At 40.0% G+C, this 24,745-nt stretch overlaps 1 pseudogene; it reads left to right on the top strand.

The window, feature by feature from the left end:
* The first annotated feature begins 12,292 nt into the window (after positions 1 to 12,292).
* Positions 12,293 to 18,704, top strand: LOC120248011 (annotated as a pseudogene).
* Positions 18,705 to 24,745: the final 6,041 nt, after the last annotated feature.

Genomic DNA, 24,745 nt, shown 5'->3' with positions numbered 1-24,745 from the left:
CACATCTGAAAACGATCTGAGTCATTTGATAGAGGCACACTACAGCTGGGCTCCCTCATTCTTGGTGCTATTGTGGCTCTCCTGCCTTGATATTGAGATGCTAGCTCTACAGGAACACTTTTACCTACATCTGCTAACCCCTTTTTACGGGAATCAGGAAGAGCCCAGTTTTTCAAGCCTATTTAGAGGAGGGTGGAGTGGGGGGTTACTGGAAGCAACCATCCCATCAACAGAAGGCTAGGGTTCTCACAGCAGCAAATAAAGCTCTGGAGAAAACCGTGATGGGGAACGCATAGATTTATTCATGCTTAGCTGCTATCAAAGAAGTTCCAATAATAGATTAATAACTATATAATTAGACTTTGGGATAATTACTTAACCTCTCTAATTAGGTGTTACTTTCATTCCTATTAAATGGGGATAATACTAGTTACCAACTAGGGTTGGTTGTTGTGAAGGTTAAGTGAGAAAATATTTGCTTGGGACAGTGCTGAACACATAGCAACTATTCAATAAACATAAGGTATCGTTGTTGTTTTTGTTGTTACTGTCCTTTGCTCAAATGTCCGTGGCTTGTTACTTTTTACTAAAACCTGCTTTCAGATGTTTTATTTACCTAGGGAATGGATGAAAATAATTCAGTCTTACCTTCCTTCCTAAATTCTTGATTCCAGATCAGCACCTAACATGAAACTCAGAGGACAAACAATGAATAGAATGGAATAGAATAGGATAGGATAGAATAGAATAGGATAGGATAGAATAGAATAGAATAGAATAGAATAGAATAGAATAGAATAGAATAGAATAGAATAGAATAGAATAATAAAATAAAATAAAAGTGGGGTTCTCCCATGGAACAAATTTGTTCTAGGCCTGTCCAGACCTCCACAATGAGACCATATAATGGAAAGAGTGCTGGCTTTGGGGCCAGATTTACAGGTCAAATCCAAGGAAATCCATATAAATTTGGAACTGTAGACAAGTCATTTCAACATCTTGGGCCTCTTTAGAATATGAAAAGATTTAGGGCTCTTAGATCAATGTTTTTCAAACATATTTTTAACATGAAACTATTGATTTAAATAAATTCTCACAGGGAAATACCATGTGTAGATCAAACTCAACAGATCTGGGAGGTAAATTGCAGAAGCTCCTCTCCCCTGGCTTCGGGAGGGTTCTATGAACCCCTAGGCCACGCAGAGTGACACTGCATACTACTTAGCTACATGATCACCAACATCCCTTCTGGGTCTAATGCCCTAGGCATGCTACCTTCTCTCTTTAAACACCAGGCTAGATTGCTATGATCCTTTCAACGTGCTGTGCTTAAGTATAAGTAGACTTTTCACCTTGAGATTCCTCTACTTCAAAGGCATTCATGTTTCTCCTCCCTATAGGGCCATCATCACTAGGCATAGTCTCTTACCCTTAGACCATTCTAAATGCAGACTTCTTTCACTTGCTCAGCATAATGTTAAAAATTCTATACTGAAATAGATCTAGGTGAACGTGCATTTTCCAGGTCCCAGTAGGCCTCATTCAAACATGCATATTACCTGCCTGGTCCCCGAAGCCATCTGAATTTATGATGTCAGGTCTGCCCTGTCATTCAAGGTCCTGCTCCAGTTTACCTTTCAGAGTCCTCTGGTTGCTCTCATCTCAAGGATCTTATTGTACTTATAGCTGGAAAGATAAAAATAACAAACAGATAGAAGTGGAGACCAATGAGAGTTTAATTTTGGAGAACCAATTAGAAAAAGAGAGCAGCTGGTCAACTTTTTCTGGATCTCTTACAACAAATATGCAATCTCTTCTTGATTAAGTGGTCAAATATGTGTTCATGGAATAGAATTAATTTGAAAGGATTGTGCTTAATAATTATGATCAACAGTACATTAGGATGACACTAATTTCAATTAAGAAAAACCCTCCAAATTTCAAAGGCTTAACACAAGAGAATTTAATTTCTTATATGCAAGTCCAGTGTGGGTGTACTTAGTATATGGATAACTTAAAAATCTTTTATTTTGAAATAATTGTAGGTTTACAGAGGCATTGCAAAGATAGTACAGGGAGTTCTCAGATACCCTTTCCCCAGCTCTTCCTAATGTGAACATCTTATATAATCATGGAGCATTTATTAAAACTATAGAATTAACATGGGCACAACCATATTAACTAAACTACAGACTTGACTTAAATTCCATCAGTATTCCCACTAATAACCTTTTTCTGTCCCAGGGTCTAACTGAGAATACCACCATGCATTCGATTGTCATGTCTCTTCAGTTTCCTCTAATCGCTGACTGTTCTCAGTCTTCACTGGTTTTTCATGACCTTGACACTTTTGAAGACGGGTGGTTTGTAGAATGTCCACCAAAGGGGGTCTGTCTGATGCATTCCTGTGATTAGACTGGAGTTGTGGATTTTGGAGAGTACCTTCTTACCACATCATATTAGGGGATACATGATAGCCACATGACTTATCTCTGATTATGTTAGCCTCAATCCTCTTGAGGAGGATATTCAAGAAGAGGAGAATTATGCTCAATTTTCTGGAGGAAGGAGTAGCCAGGACTTCGTGGGCATATGCTAAACCACCACAATAACTGATAAATATTTAAAGGAAGATACTTTTGAGGCCATGCAAATATTTTGTTTCTCCTGAAAGTTTTTTCCATTAATTTTTGCATCCATCAGGGGTCTGCTATGGCAATTATGACTATAGTGCTCTGCTTTTCTATTTCTCTCATTCCTTCTATATGTATTATTTGGAATTGCATTATAACAAGGTTTCCCCTTCTCCCCACTTATTTTTTCATTCAATTATTTATATCAGTGTGAAATTATGGATATTTATTTGCTCTCTAGGTTTATCCTCCAAAATTAATGTTATTTATTTTGCTGTTCAAATTGTTCCAGCTTTGATCACTGGGAACTCTCTCAGGTTGGCTCCTGTATCTTTTTGACATGCCTCCAACTCTTAAAATTTATTTCCTATTTAATCTTATTTATTAATTAATTTATGTTTTAGAACTTCCTTACTTTCTGTTACTACAGGATGTTTCAGGGTGATTTTCTGCCTGAGCCTTAGAATCAGCCAAATTTTGAAAGGCTGTATTTTCCTTTTCATTTAAGCCAGAATACTTTTTAACTTCCATTGAGACTTTTTAAAAAAATTTTTTAGAGTTTGTTTACTTCTTTTAAGAGAGACAGAGACAGCACGAGCAGGGGAAGGGCAGAGAGAGAGGGAGAGAGAAATCCAAGCAGGCTTTATGCTGTCAGCTTAGAGCCCCATGTGGGACTCAAACTCATGAAACACGAGATCATGACCTGAGATGAAACAGAGAGTCAGATGCTCAACCGACTGTGCCACCCAGGCACCCTTGAGACTTCTTTTTTGACCCATAACTCATTTAAAAATGTGTTCTTTCCTTTCCCAATGTTTGACAATTTTATAAATACCTTTTCGTTATTTTTTTTTAAATGTTTTATTTATTTCTAGGAGAGAGAGAGAGAGAGAGAGAGACAGCATGAGCAGGGGAGGGTCAGAGAGAGAGGGAGTCACAGACTGAAACAGGCTGCAGGCTCTGAGCTGGCAGTCAGCACAGAGCCCGACGCGGGGCTCGAACCCACGAACCGCGAGATCATGACCTAAGCGAAAGTCGGACGCTTAACCGACTAAGCCACCCAGGCGCCCCAATACCTTTTCATTATTGATTTCTAGTTTAATTCTGGCACGGTTTAAGAACATACTTTGTATGGGTTCTATTTAAAATATCATAAGGCTTTTGTTATGGTCCAGAATGGGGTCTGTCTTGGTAAATGTGCACTTAGAAAGAATGTGTATCCTGCTGTCGTTGTTTGGCACATTTTATAAATGTCAATGAGGTCAAGTTGGTTAATAGTGTTGTCCAGATCATCTATGTCTGTACTGATATTTTGTAGGCAAAATATCAATCAGTATATTCCAACTAGAATGGTAGATTTGTCTATTTGTCCTTTCAGATCTATCTTTTTTTTATTTCTCATATACTTTTTAAAGTTTATTTATTTAGGGAGAGAGAGTATGAGCAGGGGAGTGGCAGAGAGAGAGAGGAAGAGAGAGAATCCAGAGAGAATCCCAAGAAGGCTCCACATTATCAGTATGGAGCCCAATGAGGGGCTTGAACTCACAAACCATGAGATCATGAACCTGAGCCAAAATCAAGAGTCAGATAGACACTTAACCGACGGAGCCACCCAGGTGGCTTTATTCCTCATGTATTTTGAAGCTTTATTGTTAGGCACACACACGTAGGATTATTTAAATAACTGACCTCTTTATCATTATGTGATATTCTTCTTTATCCTGACAATCTTCCTTGTTCTAAGGTTTACTTTTGCTGTAATCGGTATAGCTACTCTAGTTTTCTTTTGTGCAGTGTCTGCATGGTATACATTGCTCTATCCATGTATTTTTTAACCTACTTGTGTCTTTATATGTAAAGTGGGTTTCTTATAGACAGTACATGGTTGAATCCTGATTTTTTTAATTCTATATGAATATCTCTGTCTTTTAGGTGGTATGTTTAGATCATTCACACTGAATGGGATTATATGTGGTTGGATTAAAATCTATTATCTTGTTAACTGTTTCCTATTTTCTCTATGTGTTGTTCTTTTTTATTTCTTCATTTCTGCTTTCTCTAGGTATAACTTAACATTCTTATGAATACATTTCATCTCTTATATTGAATTATTATTATTATTATTATTATAGATGAAAGAGGCAAGGACTAGATTTGCCCCTATAACCTCAAAAGAAAGTATGCCCTAATTTGATTCTGGCCCATGATACTGATTTCAGACTTTGGGCTTCCAGAACTGTGATTAACCAAATCACTGTTGTTTTAAGCCACCAAGTTTGTGGTAGCAGCCACTGGAAACCAATGCACCTAGGTTTTTTTTCCTTGCTTAATGTTCTCGGAACCTCTTGGATCTATAATTTGGTGTCTGTCACAAATTTTTGGAAATTCTCAGCCATTATTTTATTATTTCTTCAAATATTTCTTCTGCCTTGTTCTCTCTTTCTTCTCCTGAAATTTCATGACAAATGTGTTATATCATTTGGTATTGTCCCATGTCTCTTTAATCTTCTGTTTTCCTTTCAACTCTTTTTTTTTTTTCCTTTTCTTATTTAGGTTAAGATAATCTCTGCTGATCAGAATCACTGATTATATCCTTGGCTGTGTTGAGTTAATGATGTGCCCTTTGAAAACATTCTTCATCTTTGTTACTTTGCTTTTCATTTCTAGCATTTCCATTTTGTTTCTTCTTATTGTCTCCATCTCCCTGATGAAATCAACTATCCTTGCATGCAATCTACCTTTTCAATTAGAGACTTTAGAGTATTAGTCATAGTAAATTCCTTACTAGTTCCAATATCTGTGTCATCACTGAAGCTGTTTCTGATCATTGTTTTGTCTCTTTAGACTGTGTTTTTTCTGGACTTTTTGTATGCCTCTTTTTTTTTTTAATGAAAGCTGGATGTGTTATGTAGGACAGTAGATACATTTTTTTTAATGCTTGGAGATGAGCAGGCTATTCCTCCTGCTACGCCTTTAGTATGAAAGCTTGTAATAACATGATCGGGAGATGGGTTGATTTTGAAGCTTGCTTTCCATTTGGCTTTGGGTCTTCTTATTGTCATGTTTCTCAAAGACAATTCATATTCTGCAGCTCTCCCAACCCTATTCCATTATTATTTTCACTTGACACTTGTTAGCATAGAGGTGGCAGTATGGTGGAGGGGGGAGGGGAATTCTCTGATGTTCTGCTTTATTTTCAGTCTTAGGCAGGTGCTATAAATCTGGGTTGGGAGTTGTAGCTTTCACAAGTACCCCTGTCCCTCTTCCAGACAATGCTGGGCCAAGCATGCATTTCTGGCTTATTCCAGAGACAGAAAATTGTCATTGTTTTTTCCTCTGTTGCTTTCTCTTAGATGAACTCTGGTGTCCACCAGTGCCATAAGGCTACAGTTTTTGTTACCCTTATCCTTGCGGATTGTTTTTGATTTTTGTGGGAGAGAGAGATGGAGTCTGGGTGGAGTTTCTGCCATGGCTGATGTTTCCTTCTCCCAGTCAGCATCACAGAGAAGGGGGAAGCTTTCTTAGAATTCTCCCCATTCACGCCTGGGTGGCTCAGCCGGGTAAGCATCTGACTTCAGCTCAGGTCATGATCTTGGGGTTCGAGGGTTCGATCCCCCACATCAGGCTCTGCGATGACAGCTCAGAGCCTACTTTGGATTCTGTGTCTCCCTCTCTCTCTCTGCCCCTCCCCCACTTGCACTCTGTATCTCTCTCTCTCTCTTTTGCTCGCTCGCTCAAAAATAAATAAATAAATAAATAAATAAATAAATAAACGTTAAAAAAAGAATTCTCCCCATAACCCCCCCTCCCCCCACAACCCTCCCTGAGCACCTGTGGGTCCCAAAAGGAAAATCCTACAAGAAGTTGTGAACTTTTCTATGCCTGCAAACAAAGGGTATTCTTCTCTCATACTAGCCCACACTCAGCCTTCAGCAATTTGATTCTTAAAATTCTAGCTAAATCCTCTTCTGGGCTTATGTGGCTTTTGGCAGCCCCTGTGTCGGGTAAGTAAATGCTAGCATCCTGTTTTTCCCTGCAGTCACCTCTCTCTCTCTAGATTTCAGGCTACTTGTTTGCCCTATGACCTCCATTCTTTCAGGTGTTCAATAAAAAGCCATTACTTTGAAGCCTGTTCACCTTTTTTGTTATTGTTGTTGAAAGGATGAGAGCAAAGCTTTTTCCAGCTGTCTATGGCTTGGGGACCCAAGATGAAAATTTTTCACGCATTGATTCAGGGACCTAGGTTCCGTCCTCTTGTGGTTTTGCCATCCACTAGGGCTCATATATAATCATCTACATTCACAGTAAGCTTTTACTTCAGATGTTGTCTTAGATGTTAAATTACCAGGTGCTGTCATGTGTGTTCTCTGGGAAGCAGACTCTAAGATGGTGATTACCTTGCCAAAATTTGGTAGGAAGTACTCTTAGAATCAAAACCTCTGTAAGGGAAGGGGAAAAAAACCAAGGTTGGGTAGAGAGAGAAGTTGAGTTGTGACAGAACCACAGCAAAGGTTCAACTGACCCCGTGCGAAGCTCTGCGGCAGAGATAGCCCTATAGACTTGTCTTATATGCAATGAGGGAACTAGACCCTTATATTTCTGTGTCATCTGGTCATTGCACATGGGCTAGTCCAAAGTCATATGTTGCCAAGGCAGATGTCTCCAGCTGAGAACAAGAGAGGGCTGGCAGAGCTGAGGACCATCAGCTGGCAGGAGCTGGAGAAATTAGTTCTGAAGAAGATCTGGGCAACGCATCACAGCTGGAACTATACTGACTCAAAGCATATGCATATTTTGAGGCTCTTAATGGATACCATCAAAAATTTTACGATTTCCTCCAAACTGCTCCAGAAATGGTATACTTAATCTTTTTGTACTTAGTCCTCCATCTGTAAAGTAGAAATAATAATAACAATAACAAAGGAGGCACCTGGGTGGCTCAGTTGGCTAAGCTTCCAATTTTGGCTCAGGTCATGATCTCACAGCTCGTGAGTTCTGAGCCCCACGTAGGGCTCTGTGCTGATAGCTCAGAGCCTGGAGCCTGCTTTGGACTCTGTGTCTTCCCACCTCTCTGCCCCTCCCCCACTCATGCCCTATCTCTCTGTCTCTCAATAATAAATAAATGTTAAAAAAATTTTTTAAAAGAAATAATAAAAAAAATCTACCTCACAGTTTCATTGTGAGAAGTAAATGAATAAATATTTACAGTATGCTTAGGACAGTGGCTGCTATTTACTAAATGCTAAATTCTCATTAGCTTTATTGTTATTGTTGTTGCTGTTGTTGTCATTTTTCACTGGCACCAGCAGTGAATCCAACTTAAGTCCATTTACATTTCTTCCATTGTCAACTGTCTGCTCGCGTCCTTTATTTTCTGTTAGGACATTTCTTTTTCTTATTGAGTTGTGAGAATTTTTCTCATTTATTTAGAATATTCACCATTTATCAGTCATGTAAGTCATATGAAATAGAAGCGTATTTCAGGCTTCTTTCATATCTTTTCGCTCATTTAGACTATTACTTTTTGATGTATTTGTTGTAGGGAACCAAACTAGTGGATCAATATCAAAATAACATTAATGATAATGATAATTAAAAAGATACTGTGTCATATTGGCTAACATCTAATGAGTATTTACTATCCTAGCATGGAAAGAGGCACTTATTCATTCATACTTTATCTTATTTCATTCTCATCACAAATGTATGAGGTAAGATCTTCGTTTATGCTCACTTTATAGATAAGAAAATGGAGGAATAGAGAGATTAAATATCTTTCTCCAAACTGGTAAGTGGTAGAACTGGGAGTGAAACTCAGATCTGTTCTGTTCCATAGTCAACATTTCCCAAGTTGCACTCTGTGAAACCCTATCCTGTGCAATACCACATATATACACAGGTACAAATATGCACACACACACAAACATGTATGAGTGTTCCATAGTCAGATCATTGTGGTAGTCCTGAATATCTGATCCTGGAGAGAGCCCATAGATATTAGCATGTTAATAGCTCTAAGGGATACTTTAAGAAAGAAACTTGTTTAATTTGTACAACCCAGGGTTTTCCCCAAAACTACTTCATCATGATCTCTTACTTTCCATTATACCACCACTCACCACAGAAATGGTGTTGTATTTCCCACAGTTGGTAAAAATGTCACACGACACTACTCAGTCTCTCCACCAAAAGAGGTCTTCCGTGCCCAGCTGTCTGGGATTGTGTTCAGTCATCATCAATGTAGGGGCACCTCAGTGGCTCAGTGGGTTAAGTGTCTGACTTTGGCTCAGGTCATGATCTCGTGGTTCATAAGGAGTTCGAAACCCACATCAGGCTCTGTACTGACAGCTCGGAGCCTGGAGCCTGCTTCTGATTCTGTGTCTCCCTCTCTCTCTGCCTTTCCTCTGCTTGCACTCTCTCTCTCTCTCTCCCTCAAAAATAAATAAAACATTAAAAAGAATTTTTTTCATCATCATCAATACAGATGAAAACAAAGAGAGTGACCTAATGCAATTAGCTAGTGACTCAAAGTGGAAAGGAAAAGTTGCTACGCTAGATAACAAAATAAGGATTTAATAATCCGGAACAATGGACAGAAGTAAATAAGATAAAATCTGACAGGGATAAATGTAAAATCTTGCAGTTAGGTTAAAACAGAAATCAATGACATGAGTACAATTTAGGAGGAAGCTTGATTTCACAGTAGTTTGTGTGAGGAAGCCTGGGGGATTTAATTGATCATAAACCCAATTAAAAAACAATTGAAATGCATTCAACAAGCAAGGAACTACAGTGGTAAACCTGCATTAAATACAAAGGTAGCGTTCAGAGTGGCAGAGATTGGAATCCATTCCCTTTGCTGCTGTGCAACTCAGAGGGTGTTGGGAGCATTTGGGTATTCCTGGCAACGTGCTTCAGGACAGGCGCTGAATGGCAGTCCAGAACCTACCCAGATGGCATGGACTTAGATAATAAGGAGTCCAGCAGACACTACCTTTTGAGCAATAGCAGAAATAAATCAAGCTGTTTAGCCTGGCAGGAGTAGATTTGGGGTAGCTTTGGGATTGGAGGATTATACTGGATATTTTTTAGTTGTCTCTTCCCATCCCTTTATTCTCCATCTTTTTCCATTGGGCTTTGTATCCTAGGAGGCTCGCTGCTCTTTATCTGCCATGAGAGGCATGGGAGGGGGGCGAGATTAAAGGGTGGGAAGAATGTGAGATGGGTATTTATTCCCTTGCTTGGCGGGCGTTCCTACTGGCATGGTGGGTGGTCCTCTCCTCCAGCTTCAACTACTCTGTCTGGCCTCAGGTAACCTTTCCTTCCCCTCGATCTTTCAGGTTTAAGATCCTGCTCTTGCTAGCTCTGGGGTGTGCCCATCTTTGTAAATACCCTTTTATCACACTGCCTGAGTGTGTGATTTGTTTCCTGCTGGGACCAGATTCGTGCTGATGCCGGAATGATTAGGATGATGGTCTTTGAATATTTCAAGGGCTATCACATGGAAGAGGGTGGAATTAAGACAAGAAAGTAGAAGTTACAAGATGGGGTTCATGTACTCATTTACTCATTCAACTAATCTTATTAAGCCTCTACAACATGGCAAGCATTGTGCTAACCCCACAGCAATGCTTCAAAAGCTCAGGGCAAAGGGAGTTTATCTGGGTTAGAAGTTGGAGAGGCTGCCCAGAAAATGTTCCTGGGAAGCGCCTGGGTTGCTCAGTCAGTTGAGCGACGGACTCTTGATCTTGGCCCAGGTCATCATCTCACAGTTACGTGGGCTCAGCTCCGCATCGGGTTCGGCACTGATAGGGAGCCGGCTTGGGATTCTGTCTCTCCTCTCTACAGCTCACTTGCTTGTGTCCTCTCTCTCAAAATCAATAAATTAATTTAAAAAAATTTTCTTTAAAAAAAGAGGAATGTTCCTAGAAGAGGCGTTTATAGATGAGAGGGCTGGAGGGCTAAGACTGAAAGAGGTTCATTCTAGAAAATGAAAGAAAACTGTACATTGAGGAACTCTCTCTTCTGGGAGTGGGGGTGGGAGGATGTTATCAAGGGTGAGGCTGAGAGTGGGGAGGGCCAAACACGAAGAACTGCTGTGAAAGTGGACTTGATCCTAAGGGCCCTGAAGTTCCCTTGATAGGTTTAAAGCCATGGAGACACCTAGCACGATTTTCTCTTTCCATTGTAGAGTGAAGACAGCAAGAATGTCCAAGGATCAGAGCTGTTCAGATATAAACCCACCTTACTTGCCAGGGAAGGAGCAGCCAGCTCCCGGAAGCCGCCAAGGAGAGCCTTCTTCTTGCATGACAGCTTCTGGATATTTCCAAGGGGGAAGCTGCACTGAGTGCAAAAAGGGACTCGCAAACATCTATGGCCCTTTCTAATTCTGAAAATTCGGCGACGTTTCTGGTCTGGACGCCATGCTTCACAGGGGGATAGAAGGCACTGAAATTTGAGACTCTGTTCACTTTCTTCCAAAACTGGCAATGAAGAACCATTTTCTGCTTTCCCAGCCTCCCCCCTTGGGCCTAGAAAGCAAGATACGCGTCCAGACCCAAGCCTCTGGGAGTACACAGGGCTCTGGTGTTTGTGTTCTTTTCTCATTGCAGCTGACACAGGAGGGGCACTGGCCATGGCAAGCTCCAGAGAATAGCTCTGCCAGCATCTGACCTTCAGCCCTGCTAACAGTTGGTTCTATAGTCTAGGATATTAGACAATTTCACTGTTTTTTTTTTCTTTTAAAATGAAATCCTGCAGAAACTAAAAAAAACAAAAACAAAAACAAAAAACCCTCAGGCCCTGGGTCAGAGTCTTGGTGGGGACTGGCCAGGGTCTGAGGGCTCCGAAGGCAGCAGCGGCGTCAAGCACAGCAGTCTTCTTGTTCGGGAGCTCCTTCTCGGCGACTGGGCAGATCTGTGTGTGATAAGGCAGCTGTGTGCAAATGCCAAGGCTGGGGCGATAATTATAGAAACCTTCTCATTATGCTTGAATAGGGGCCAAGGCATGGCCCTGGCAGTGAGGGGGGTGTGAGGCTGCAAAATTGGCACTCCTTAGAGCGAGTTGGCTTTTGCAGCCTGCATGGGCTCGTGAGGTGTGCCAGAGAGCCCCAGTTAGCACATCCTGCAGTCAAGCGCCCGCTTCTGCTCTCTTACCTCGACCTGGCTCTTTGTTCCTAACCAGACTGCGGCCAACATGGCCTTCTGGCAGCCAGGCTCACTTTTCTAGTCTCATTTCCACTCAGTTGTTCCCATGACTCTTCTTCCAGCCCCACGACATACCTCTCTCTTTCTCCTGGTCCCTGGAATGGACTTCTGTTTCTTAACATTCCAGGTATGGAATAGGTTGGATCAGAGGTGTCCTGATCAGCCCTGATCAACCCAGAGAGTCCCTGCTCTCTGCCTACAATGACACCAGAAGCAGCTTAGCTTTCCAAGCACTTCTAATGGTCTTCAACGAAGACAGATTTATCTTGGCTCAAATATCCAGTAGCGAAAGATGATTAGAAAATTATCAATCTGTACTTTGGGTCCTACCTTTAACAAGAGCATGGGAGAGGTTCCCCTAGTTTGATCACTTCAGGGCCACAGGAGGGACCATCGGGAACGGGAGTGGGGGGTGGGGAGGGGAGAAGGAGAGACAGAGTTGATGGGAGAGCAATGGCCATGAAGGAGGAAGCCAAGCATAATGAAGTGAATTTGCAAGGGTTTCATTTTCTTCATGGAAAATATGCCATTATCAAAAAGAAACTTCCTCTACAGGCATTTTTGCTTTTTCCAATCGAGATGAAGAAGTACAGCTTTATGTAACACACATAACAGGGAAAAGTAGAACGGCGACCCTGGGAAAATTACAGCATTAAAAGTAATAAGCCTGCCATTGCCGATAAACCACACAGACACCATGCCGTGCTGTCTTGAGTATAAAGGTGACATTTTTCCAGTTATCCCCACAGTAACTTCTTCAACAGCCACTGCATTTTGAATATCATGTGCTCACCCAGAGACTCTTTCCAGAGTTTGAGAATTTCTGAGGCTTCGTCCTTTAAGGTCCAGGTCAGGCATCCCGTTCCTAAAAATGCACCCTCTCCCCAACCTGGGTTTTTGCTCCCATAGTAACTCCCGCTCATGCAAACGATTTCCATCATTAGTAATTGTTTACTTCTCTTTTCCACCCACTAGATTATGGGCTTCCTGAGGACAAGAACCACATATTCATTTCTGAATCCCTTGTGTCTGCCAGTGCCTGGCTTTATAAATGTTTAGAGAGTTTAACAACTAATGAGCCCTATTTCTTGTCTTATCCTTTAAACCAATGAGAATACAGCTGGGAGCCAACTAAGTTAAATTAGCTACATTGACTAATCCCTTCTATGCCCAAGATGCTGTAATTTTAGAACGTGCTGCTTTCTGCCTAAATCAGGAAGTGAATGAGGTTCTAAAGCAAGATAATTGTTTGGCTATATGAGAATGTAAAAAGAGAAAGAAAAGGGTGTCTCCTGAGCAGAATCCTTCATTTAAAAGAAAGAGGTGAAGTGTGCCAAGACTGGCCTGGAAATTAGGCTGGGCATATACAACGATGTATGCACAAAATTATAGAGACATTGAAACATGAATTCTTATCGTTAACAGAGAAGAGTCAAGAATTGAAGTCTAGAAGCAGTGACAACCGAAATTCTGATTGCAAGAAAAAATTAGAAGCCTTCCCTCCCTTTTTTTTTTTCTGGAAAGGAAAGCTTTGACTTCATAAAAATAAGTTATGAAAGAAGGGGAAGGTTGCTTCTTTTCAGGATCAGCGGCTCAAGGGAGGTAGAAACCATTGGTAATCAATAGAGAAAAGGCAATTTAATTGGATTTTTATTGTTTTTAAAAGAGAAATGTATAGCATTAGACTTTTCTCAGTTATACAGAAGGAAGAGGGAACATAAAAAATTCAATAAATAGAACAAATAAAATATATATGCACCTCCATTCTCTCCTGTCCGTAGAAAGAGGATTAGAGAGAGAGAGAGAGAAAAGATGGGTTGGGAGAGGCCTCAGATGCACTAACAGAAGATACAGGAGCACACCAGTAAATCCACATAAACACACAAACATAAGTAGAAAAAGACACACTCCAGTAAAGACCCAGATAAATGTTTCCATGGCTTAGAATCTCCATTTTGTGTTTTGGAATAAGCTAGCAAAGTGTTTTAAAATCATGTTTCATTTTTGACCTCAGAGATCTCCATTTCTGGTGTATGAGCTTAGGAGACTGATGTTTGTGGTGTGTCTGTGGGTGGGTGGGTGGGTGGATGTGGGTGTGTGGGTGTATGTGTATGTGGGTGAGAGAGACAGAGACAGAGAGAAAATGACTCTCTAAAGGAATTGGCATAAAAGGTATGATGAGAACCTTTGTTCAGAGTAAGGACTATTTTAGGAAGGGGATATTTTGAGATTTCGAATGGATTCCTTTGCAAACATATTTTGGTTGCTGAAAGAGAAAACATGGCATTGTCCGGGGGAGGGTCAGAAAACCGGTTTCATTGGCTGCCATTTCTCTGGATATCCTCGTGATCTATTTGTCCTCAGCTCACACTGGTCAGAACCCTGGAGTGGGATGGGGATTGGAGTGTTTGCCTTACCGTTAACACACTGCTTCCTGCATGACCCCGTGGAAGGGGGGAAACGAACCCAGCACCTAAGATTTTCCACCTTAGAAAAGAGATGCTTAACCAGAGAACCATTTGTTGACACAATATGATTAATCATGGTCCACCAATGTGTCTACTAAGTTTGCTATGGGGAACATGGCTGGGTTTATACCATCCTGAACCTTTTAATTTTTTATTCTTATGTAGCTCGATACTGGAGATATCCTCCAGGTAAACAACTTTGCACAGCGTTGTTGCCCTTATTACTACACTTTTTGAAAACATTTCCGCTTTCTTATTCAATTCCATAGCTATTGATTCAGAAAAGGATAGTATGTAACGGCATGGGCTTATTATTTCATGAACTTAATGTGCTCATGAATCATTGAATGTCTTCTGTCACTGATTGCTCCTTGTGTCTGTGTTATTATGTCTTATTGATCCACAATGACTTTGTAATAAAATCAGTTTTCTTTTCATTCTTTCTATTGATGTTCTATTCAATACCACTTAAAACTCTGTTAACTCAATTGTATCCATTTTGTTCTGCAGGCAGAAACCTTTTTTGAGTTTATTCTATGGGCAAGACATTCTGCCAGCCACTGGAATGGAATATCAGCCAGGACTCCAAGCTGCTAGATGGCTTCTAGCTTTACTTGTTGATTCATAAGCCTATTTCATTTCTCAGCTCACTAACGTGTTTCAATTAAATAGACCATTATTATAAAAGGTTCTTAGGGCACCTGGGTGGCTCAGTCTGTTAAGCATCCGACTTCAGCTCAGGTCATGATCTTGTGGTTTGTGGGTTCGAGCCCCATGTCAGGCCTTGTGCTGACAGCTCAGAGCCTGGAACCTGCTTCAAGTTCTGTGTCTCCCTCTCTCTCTGCCCCTCCCCTACTCGCACCCTGTGTCTCTTTCAAAAATAAACATTAAAAAAAAATTTTTTTAAGTTCTTTAACAAGGAAGAAGAAACTTATTTAGATGTGTGTTTTAAACAAACCACTATCAAACGGCCACACTATAAGTTTTCCCTGTTAGCCATATGGTAAAACATGACCAATAAAAATGTTAATAAAACATAGCCTTTTCCTCTCAGAATGGAAATGGTTTCTAGGAAAGGGGATATTCAAGTCTTCTGCGAGATGAAGGCTCAGCTGTGCTGGTCTTACATGAACGGGAGTGGGGGGCTTGAGTTTAGGTACTTTAACAAGATGGATGAATCCTGGTTGTAGCATTTGGAACACTGATGAGAACTGGGCCAGGTCTTTCTTCTTTCTCTCTCTTTCCTGTTTCTCTATCTGGAGTAGAGGTCTGCCCCATTTTACTTTTTAAAAAAAAGTAGAACTCAATAGGAAAAATAAGAACAATGGTCTGGCCATGGTATAATGACCAGTAGAAAGTTAATTCTGATTCCACGGTATATTTTAAGCTGAAATACCCTCACTCTCTGAAAGCTAAACATGGCTAAAATGACTTTCGCTTCTTGTTTCTCCCCTAAAGCAGAAAATCATAACCACATTCTATAAGAAGATACCTAAACCACTATCTGAAATGTACCTTATTTTTTCTTAGCCTTTTGGATTGGATAATACTGGCAGAATTTTAGAACTTGGACTGTAAGTCAAACTGAAGCACGCATTACAAAATCAGTATTAAAATAAACAGAGAAGAAAGAAAATTTTATTATACTGCAGGATGAAAGCCTGTGCTTAAGAATGTTTCACGGAGGAGAGAAACTTGAAGGAAATCAGCTGGTCATAGACTACCCAATATATTTTGATGAAGAGAGACGGAAGGAAAGATTATCAGGTTTAAGGGAAGGCATGCCAATGTAACTGTGTTTGAGGTGTGTTTGGGGAACAAGGAACGGTTTGATGTGGTCCTGACATATATTGGGAGTAGCTGGACACCAGGCTTGTGAAATATTTTTAAACTACGTCTTAAGCATTACTAGTAGGAATCAGAAAGAGTATCAGGAGATAAATCATCAGTGTATATAAATACAGCCAGACCACTTCACTGATCTCTATCTACGAAACCTGCCAAATCAGAAACAAAATCTTTTCTCTCCCAGACTTATTTCATTTTGAATCCTAGGCAGGGGAATGCTACATACTCATCATTGGCTCAATTGCTTTAGGCCCAAAGTATCAGCCATCTATTGTCAAAAATAATGCTGTACAACAAATTTTTCTCTTCCCTCTTCCCTAAAAAATAAAACCAGAGGTCATGGATCTGTGGATCTTCTGGTCTGGGTGGTTCTTCTGGTATGGGCCAGGCTAAGATGATCGTATCTGGAAATGCTCATGTGTCAGTATGTTGGTTGGCAGATCAGCTAGGCACTGGCTGGTCTGTGATGGCCTTGCTTGAGATGGCTCTCCTCCTTGTGATTGGTCAGGTCCCCAGAAGCTGGTCTGGCATTGTTCACGTAGATCTCCAGGGTCCAAGAGAGCAAGCAGAAGCAGAAGTTCACAAGACCTTATAAGACCTAAGCTTGGAACTGCAATACCACTGCCTTCTATCGGCAAACCAAATCACAGGGCCAGTCCAGTTTCATGGGATGCGGATACAAACTTCACCTTTGATGGGAGAAGTTTCAAAGTCAGGTTGCAAAGGCCATGGATTCAGAGGGGCAAAGCCAGTGGTGCCATTTTTGCAATCAATATACTTTGGAATAGGAGGCCTAAACATGGAAAAACATGTATCAGGTTAAGGAAATGTCTCCTATCTTGGAAAGAATTAAGGTATTGTTTGGCAGTGAAGAAGTGCATCTGGTTATGTCTTTGTTTGTTTGTTTGTCTTTCTTTTACACTGGCATCCTGGAAAATTAAACATCACAAAATTAACTAGATCAAGAGTGACAAGTTATATTGGAGTTAGAATCTTGTCTATTTTTTCTTTTCAAATTTTTATTTAAATTCTAGTTAGTTCACATACAGAGCATTATTTGTTTCAGGAGTAGAATTCAGTGATTCATCATTTACATACAAGCCCCATGCTAATCATAGTAAGGGCCCTCCTTAATACCCATCAACCATCTCGCCCATCCCCCACCCACCACCTTCCATCAACTCTCTTTGTTTTCTATCTTTAAGAGTCTCTTATGGTTTGTTTCCCTCTCTCTTTTTGCTTCCCCCCCTCCTGTCCGCCTCCCAGAATCTTGTTTTAAAAATGAAATCCAGGGGCGTCTGGCTGATTCAGTCCATGGAGCACGGAACTCTTGATCTCGAGGTTGTTAAGTTCCAGCCCACGTTGGCATGGAGCCTACTTTAAAAAACATATTTTTTAAGAAATCCACTTTAAGTGTAGCTCAAAGCACATAGTGAGATGATTCCTTATAAGTTAAAAAAAAATAGTTGTAAGAAGAGCTGAGATTCATGAAGAAATATACAAAACTGAAGGCACCTGGGTGGCTCAGTCGGGGGAGCATCTGACTTTTGACTTCTGCTCAGGTTGTAATCTCATGGTTTGTGGAACCCAGCCCCACATCCGGCTCCACGCTGAACATGAAGCCTGCTTGGGATTCTCTCTCTTCCTTCTCTCTCTGCCCCTCCCCTACCCATGCTGGCTCTCTCTCTGTCTCAAAATAAATAAACTTAAAAAAAGAAAGAAATAGACCGAACTTATTTTCAATCTTGACTGGAACCAATCAAACCGGAAGACCTAATTTCATAAATTTCAGTTTGGATACAAAGCAAAGTTCTGTAGCTTGTGATTATGCGACAAGTGGCAAGGTAGACAAGCGACTACCTTCTCTTTTCCTTCCACATCACTGAAGATCCTGGTGTCACCATGCATGGCCAGCTGCCCAGTGTCACTGCTATTCTAAGAACAAGCCCTATCCAAAGGCTTGCTTCTGCAGAGGTGTGTGTCCCTGATGCCAAGATCTACGTCTGTGACCTGAGGCGGAAGAAGGCAAAAGTGGATGAGTCCCCACGATGTGGCCACATAGTGTCAGGTGAATGAGCAGCTCTCTTCTGAAGCCCTGGAGGGTGCCTGTATTTGTGGGCAGAAGTACGGAGTGAAAATCTGTGGCAAAGAGCGTTTCACTTCCAAGTGTGGCTCCACCCCTTCCAAGTCATGCTCATCAACAAGATGTTGTCTTGTGCTGGATGGAGCTGACATGCTCCAGACAGGTATATGGGGTGCCTTTGGGACATCCCAGGGCACAGTGGCTAGGGCCCACATTGACCATGTCATCATGTCCATCCACACTAAGCTGTAGAACAAGGAGCCTGTGATTGAAGTCCTACAGGGCCAAGATCAAGTTCCCTGGCCACGAGAAGATCCACATATCCAAGAAGTGGGGATTTACTAAGTGTAATGTGGATGAATTTGAAAGCATGGTGGCTAAAAAGTGGCTCATCTCAGATGGCTGTGGCGTCAAATACATCACTAATCGGGTCCCTCTGGATGAATGGTGGGCTCTGCATTCATGAGAACCTCAGCACTGTTCCCTCCTTATTCATGCTCACCAATAAATCCTACTTCTTGTCTAACAAAGAGAGAAAGAGAGAGAGAGAGAGAGAGACTGTCCTCTCAGGAAAACCATACTTCATTCTTTGGGAGGTGGAAAGAGACTTTCTGCTGCCTCCTGATGGCAAATAACTCCTGATAGCCCTAAAGGTATGACTCACTGTATCACTATCATAGGCTTTCTAGCCTGTTTAACTTGGTTTTCAATAAATGTTTGACTAATAAATCCTAATTTTGATAAGGGCAGCTACCAGACTCCACTTTTCCAAATACCACTTGTATAGATGCAATGGACACCATTCCAAGAGAAAGCGGGCTCATAGGTCTGGTGTTAATGCTCTATGCCCTTGATTCTCTAATAATCTGTACCCTGATTTCCTCAACTACTAAGTATGGATGCCTTAAATTTTTCCAACATAAAGGTTATAAGTACAAATGAAATCACATTGAAAAAGTGCTTCATGCATTGTTAGGAGATTAAATTGGAATGAAGGTAGTATTTTTTATTATTAAAAATTGTTCTTGTTTATTTATATTTGAGAGAGAAAGAAAGGGAGACACAGAATCCCAAGCAGGCTCCAGGCTCTGAGTTGTCAGCACAGAGCCCAATGCGGGGCTCAAACTCACAAACCATGAGATCGTGACCTGAGCTGAAGTCAGACACTTAACCGACTGAGCCACCCAGGCACCCCAGAATGAAGACAGTTTTGGTGTCAAAAGCCTTTGAATTTTGCACACCTCTTGACCCAAGAATTCCACTTTTAGGGAATTATTTTAAGCAAAAAATCCAGGATGTACACAAAGCTTTAGTTGCACACTTATTCCTTTGATTTCATGACAGCCAAAATACTGAAAATAACAAAAATGACCCAGATTCGGGGTTTAGATAAATAAGTTATAGTAGATCCATATATGGAAGCGCCAAACAGCAGTGAGAAATGAGTCTGGAGAATTTTTATGAATATATACTGAATAGTCTCCATGCCACTAAAAGAAAAAGCATGCAAAAATAATCAGTACAATTACATTTTTGAATTAAATATGTGTATAAAAAGACAGAGAGAATATGCTCTAAAATGTTATCAGCGGTTATCTATGCTGAAGATAAGAAGGGATCTTATTTTCTTATTTTTGCTTAACACTATTTTCTCCATGTAGTACTTTTATATGATAATGTGTATTGTTTTTTCTTCCTTCTTACAAAGGTTTATGGAATAAAATTTATAAGGATAAAGCATCTTTTATACTTACTTCTTGAATCAGGACACCGTAATAATGAGAACTCAAATTCAAAAGTCTGCATCTTTAAGAGCTTTGCCAGCTGCCATTTGTCCTTGTCACAGACAAAACACTTTTCTATTTATGTTTACAGCATTGAAAAATGCACAGTATCCTACAGCACAAGGAGGGAGATTTATAATAAAGCCCTTCATCTCGGGGCATGAGGATACCTGTAAATCGTTCAACAGACTCACATTAAGGATAAGCCTCAAAGCAGCAGATGTATCAAACAAACAATAAAATTTGTGTGTCTGCACTACCTGCACCTTTGTTTCTCTGTGTAAGCATGAACATCTTGCTAAATTCTCTATTCCGGAGCCATCTCATTGTTCATTCAACATATTATTTACTTGGGGACTGTATTATCCCCTGAGTCTGGTACCGTGATTCTGGACAATCAGGTTGCCGGTGGTTTCTGGAAATCAGAATCCTTACAAACATTCAGCAATGCCTCTAGCATAGGGTAGGTCTTAAATGTAATGTCAAATAAGCAAAATACATGAGCTCAGCCCTCAGGAAACTTGCGTGACCACATACATTGCATGACCAGGGAAGAAATGCCATTCATGCCTTCTGTCAACAACATTTATTTGGGACTTACTGATGGCCACTTTGCCAGACAGAATGCAGAGGATAGACGGCACAAATTTAGAATATAATTCAGTCAATTTTTGCCAAACGGTATAATTTAGAAAGGGGGGGGGAGAGTAATATTAACCCCCACAAAACTCATTTCAGAGCTGGAAGGGTTTGGGAAATGTCTTGTCCAAACAAACCTAGCATGATTTTAAATGACATTGCAAAAGTGGGGAGGGTTTCCTAGGAGAAATAGAAGTTGGGATGGGGTTGAAACAAGGGATAGAATTTGATGGAGAGAATGACAGAAGAGTACTCTACCAGAGAAGAAACAAACAAAAGGTTCTGAACTAGGCAAGGATATGACCCATTAGTGAGTCTAAGAAATAAGGACAGCTGAATGAGCATTCACACAAGGTTCTGAGAACCTTGTGAGAGAAAGGTTCTCTATAGATTCACTACAAACACCAGGCATTAGAGAATGGAGCTTTTTAAGGACATTATTCTCCCTGAAAAGAGAGATGGAGAGTAAATAAACAGTCCCCAAGGACTGCTCACCTTTGCTCCTAAAAACAAACAAAGAAACAAACAAAAATGAAAACGAATGAACAAAAACTAAGGATTAAACATAAAATGAACAACTATTAAAAGCCATAAGCTGGTGGGGGGTGGGGGGAGGCCTGGGTGGCTCAGTTGGTTGAGAATCCAACTCTAGGTCATGATCTCACAGTTCATGAGTTCAAGCCCCATGTTGGGCTTTGTGTTGATAGCTCAGAGCCTGGGGCCTGCTTCAGATTCTGTGCCTCCCTCTCTCTCTGCCCCTCCCCTGCTCACACTCTGTTTCTCTCTCAAAAATAAGTAAACATAAAAGAATAAAAAAGCCATAAACTGGGGAGCGGAAGGGGGAAGCTCTGCAGTCTCTCCAGCCATATGGATATTTCTAAGATAATGTTTTTGAAGCAGGAGTCAAAAGAATGGGCCACGAATTCCAGCTCTACCACTTACTACAGCACTAAGTCCTCTTGAGATGATCTCTTCATTTTAAAATGAAATAATTGGAGCACCTATGTGGCTCCGTCGGTTAAGCATCCAACTCTTGACTTTGGGTCAGGCCATGATCTCACACTTTGTGAGTTCGAGCCCTGCCTCGGGCTCTGTGCTGTGTCAGCATGGAGCCTGGGAATTCTCTCTCCTTCTCTCTCTGCTCCTAATTCCACTCATGCTCTCTCTCTCTCAATTTCTCTCAGTAAATAAATAAACTTAAAAAAATTTTTAATTGAATAATCATATTTCCACTTATGGCCAACATAGAGCAAGAAGGACCAGATTTATATTCCTTCCTGAATACAACCACAGAAACCAGACAAAATATTTGAAAGAACAGTGTTCAAGTCACTGAAAATCAGACAGTGAAGGATAATGATCCCTGATATAAGGAAAGATATGAGATGAAACCTATGACTACCCCACCTTACTGTTTGTGTTTTGAGGCTGTGGTGCAGAAAAGGGAATACTAAGCAGAGCTTCATGGTTTCCCTGAATTGGAGAGACAAATCTGAGAGTCTGGGGGCACTAAGGCAACTAGTAATAGCTGGTCAGAGTACCAGAGAGGAGAGAGGTGCACAAAGGGGGTTCTGTAAAGATCTGCAAAGGGCTCCACTCTTAGAAGGGTATTGATCAAACTGTTTGTGTGAATAAACTGTCTGAGGGTGGGGAATGAACCATCAGAGAAAATAAGAGATAACTGTGCCTAACTCTCAATGATAATATGTTATCATCAGCCATGCTGGGAAAAGTCGTAATTCATGGGGCATTAGATAGAGTACACAGGAAGTTCTTGCATTACTAGTAGGGAATAATTAGCTCTAGATTTACGTGACAGATGTAAAAAAAAAAAAAAAAACTCTCTGAAATGACTGAACTGAAATAATGTAACTACATCCCTGAGTAAAACTCAAGAATACTTATAGGAATATAAAAATATCCAGAACCAAACAAGTTAAAATTCACAATGACTGGCATCAAATCAAAGATTGCAAGGCAAGAAAACAAACAAAAACTGGAAAATAAGACCCATAATGAGAAGAATAATCGATCCCTCAATCAGTCAACCAAATACAACCCAGTGTTGGCATTGATGTTAGAATTATCAGGAAAAAACTCTAAAATAGTTATTATTACTATATTCTATACGTAGAAATATTAAAATTTTTAAAAAACTTCCATGCCTGAGAAAACATGCAAAGTACCATTAAAACCATCATGTCTGAGATGAAAAATAAACAAACAAAACAGTAAATGGTATCAACAGGAGATTAGAAATAGCAAGCATAAAGACCAGTGAATATTAGGACATAGCAGTAGAAATTATCCAAAATGGAAAACATAAGGGAAAAAAAGGCTCACAAAAAATTATAATGCCAACAGGTTAAAAGTAAAAGAATAATGAAAGATAATCACATTAACATTAGTCAAAATAAAGCTTTAGTAGCTATATTAATAACAAAGTAGATTTTGGAGCAAGGGATATTTGAAATGGCAAAGGCCATTTCATAATGAAAACAGGATTACTGCATCAGAAGGACATAACAATCATAATCATTTATTAACCTAATAAAACAGTTTTAAAATACCTGAAGCAAAATCTGATAGAGCTGTAAGGAGAAGTAAACAAATACACAATTATAGTTATTTTTAATACTACCCTCTCAATAATTGATAAAAGTAGATGGAAAATAAGCAAGGGTATAGAAGACTCAAACAACACTTTTAAACAACTTTACCTGATCAACATTTATAGAACCACCCACTCAATCAAACCATTTGCTTTTCAGGTATACAAGGATCATTTATCAAGATAGACCATATTCTGGGCCATAACACAAGTGTCAGTAATTTTAAAAGCATGTAATTCATACAAATTGGATTCTCTAGCCACGATGAAATGAAAATTAAAAATCAGTAACAGAAATATTTGTAAAATCCCCAAATATTTTGAAACTAAATAACATAGCACAGTTTTAAAAAAAAATTTTAATGTTCATTTATTTTGAGGGAGAGTGCCAGCAAGGGAGGGGCAGAGAGAGAGGGAGACACAGAATCTGAAGCAGGCTCCAGGCTCTGAGCCATCAGACAGAGCCCAACGTGGGGTTCGAACCCACAAGCGGTGAGATCATGACCTGAGCCAGACGCTCCACCAACTGAGCCACTCAGGTGCCACCATAGCATACTTTTAAATAACCCATGGATCAAAGAAGAAATCAAAAGAGAAATTACAAATTATTTTGCACTAAATGAAAATGAAAATCAAAAAGTATGGGCAGCAGTGACAGCAGTGCCCAGGAAGAAATTTATAACACTAAAAGCTTATATTAGAAAAGATAGCCTCAATCAAAGACTAAAACTTCTACCCTAAGAAACTGGAAAATAAAAGCACAGTAAGCAGAAGAAAGGAGTTAATAGAAGTCAAAGCTGAAATCAATGAAATAGAAAACAAACAAACACAAAAACCCAGAAAAATAAGCCAATGAAACCAATGTCTTTGTTTGAAAAATAAAACAACAAAATTGATAAACGTCTCAGCAGAAAAAGAGAGATAGACACAAATTACCAATATTGAGAATGAGAAAGGTGACATTAGAAAACCTACATATAGTAGAAGGTAAGAAGGAAATATTATGAACAACTTGATGCTAATAAATTTGACAATTTATATGAAATGGAAAAATTCCTTGAAAGACAAACTATGAAGCTTACTTCAAAAGACATAGATAATCTGAATAGGCCTATAGCCACAGGAAAAATTGAGTTTGTTGTTAAAAACTTTCCCACAAAGATATTGCTAGGCCCAAATTGCTTCACTGATAAATTCTACCAAATATATAAAGAAGAAATAATACCAGTATTACACAAACTCTTCCCCAAAAACTAAAGAGGAGGGACTAGTTTTCAACTGGTTCTATGAGGCCAGCACTATCCCCCTGTCACCAAAGCCAGGCAAATGCATTATGAGAAAACAAACAAACAAAAACTTACAGACCAATATTTCTTACATTGCATTAACATAGGTATAAGAATTATAAACAAGGTTTTATCAAGTATAATCAAACAATATGTAAAAAGGGTAATGCATCGTGAGCAAATGATG

This window comes from Hyaena hyaena, unplaced genomic scaffold, assembly GCF_003009895.1.
Source record: "Hyaena hyaena isolate Hyena2069 unplaced genomic scaffold, ASM300989v1 scaffold_12, whole genome shotgun sequence".
Taxonomy (NCBI): domain Eukaryota; kingdom Metazoa; phylum Chordata; class Mammalia; order Carnivora; family Hyaenidae; genus Hyaena; species Hyaena hyaena.
The sequence above is the reverse complement of the archived record's forward strand: the minus strand, read 5'-3'. Positions and strand labels throughout refer to the sequence as shown.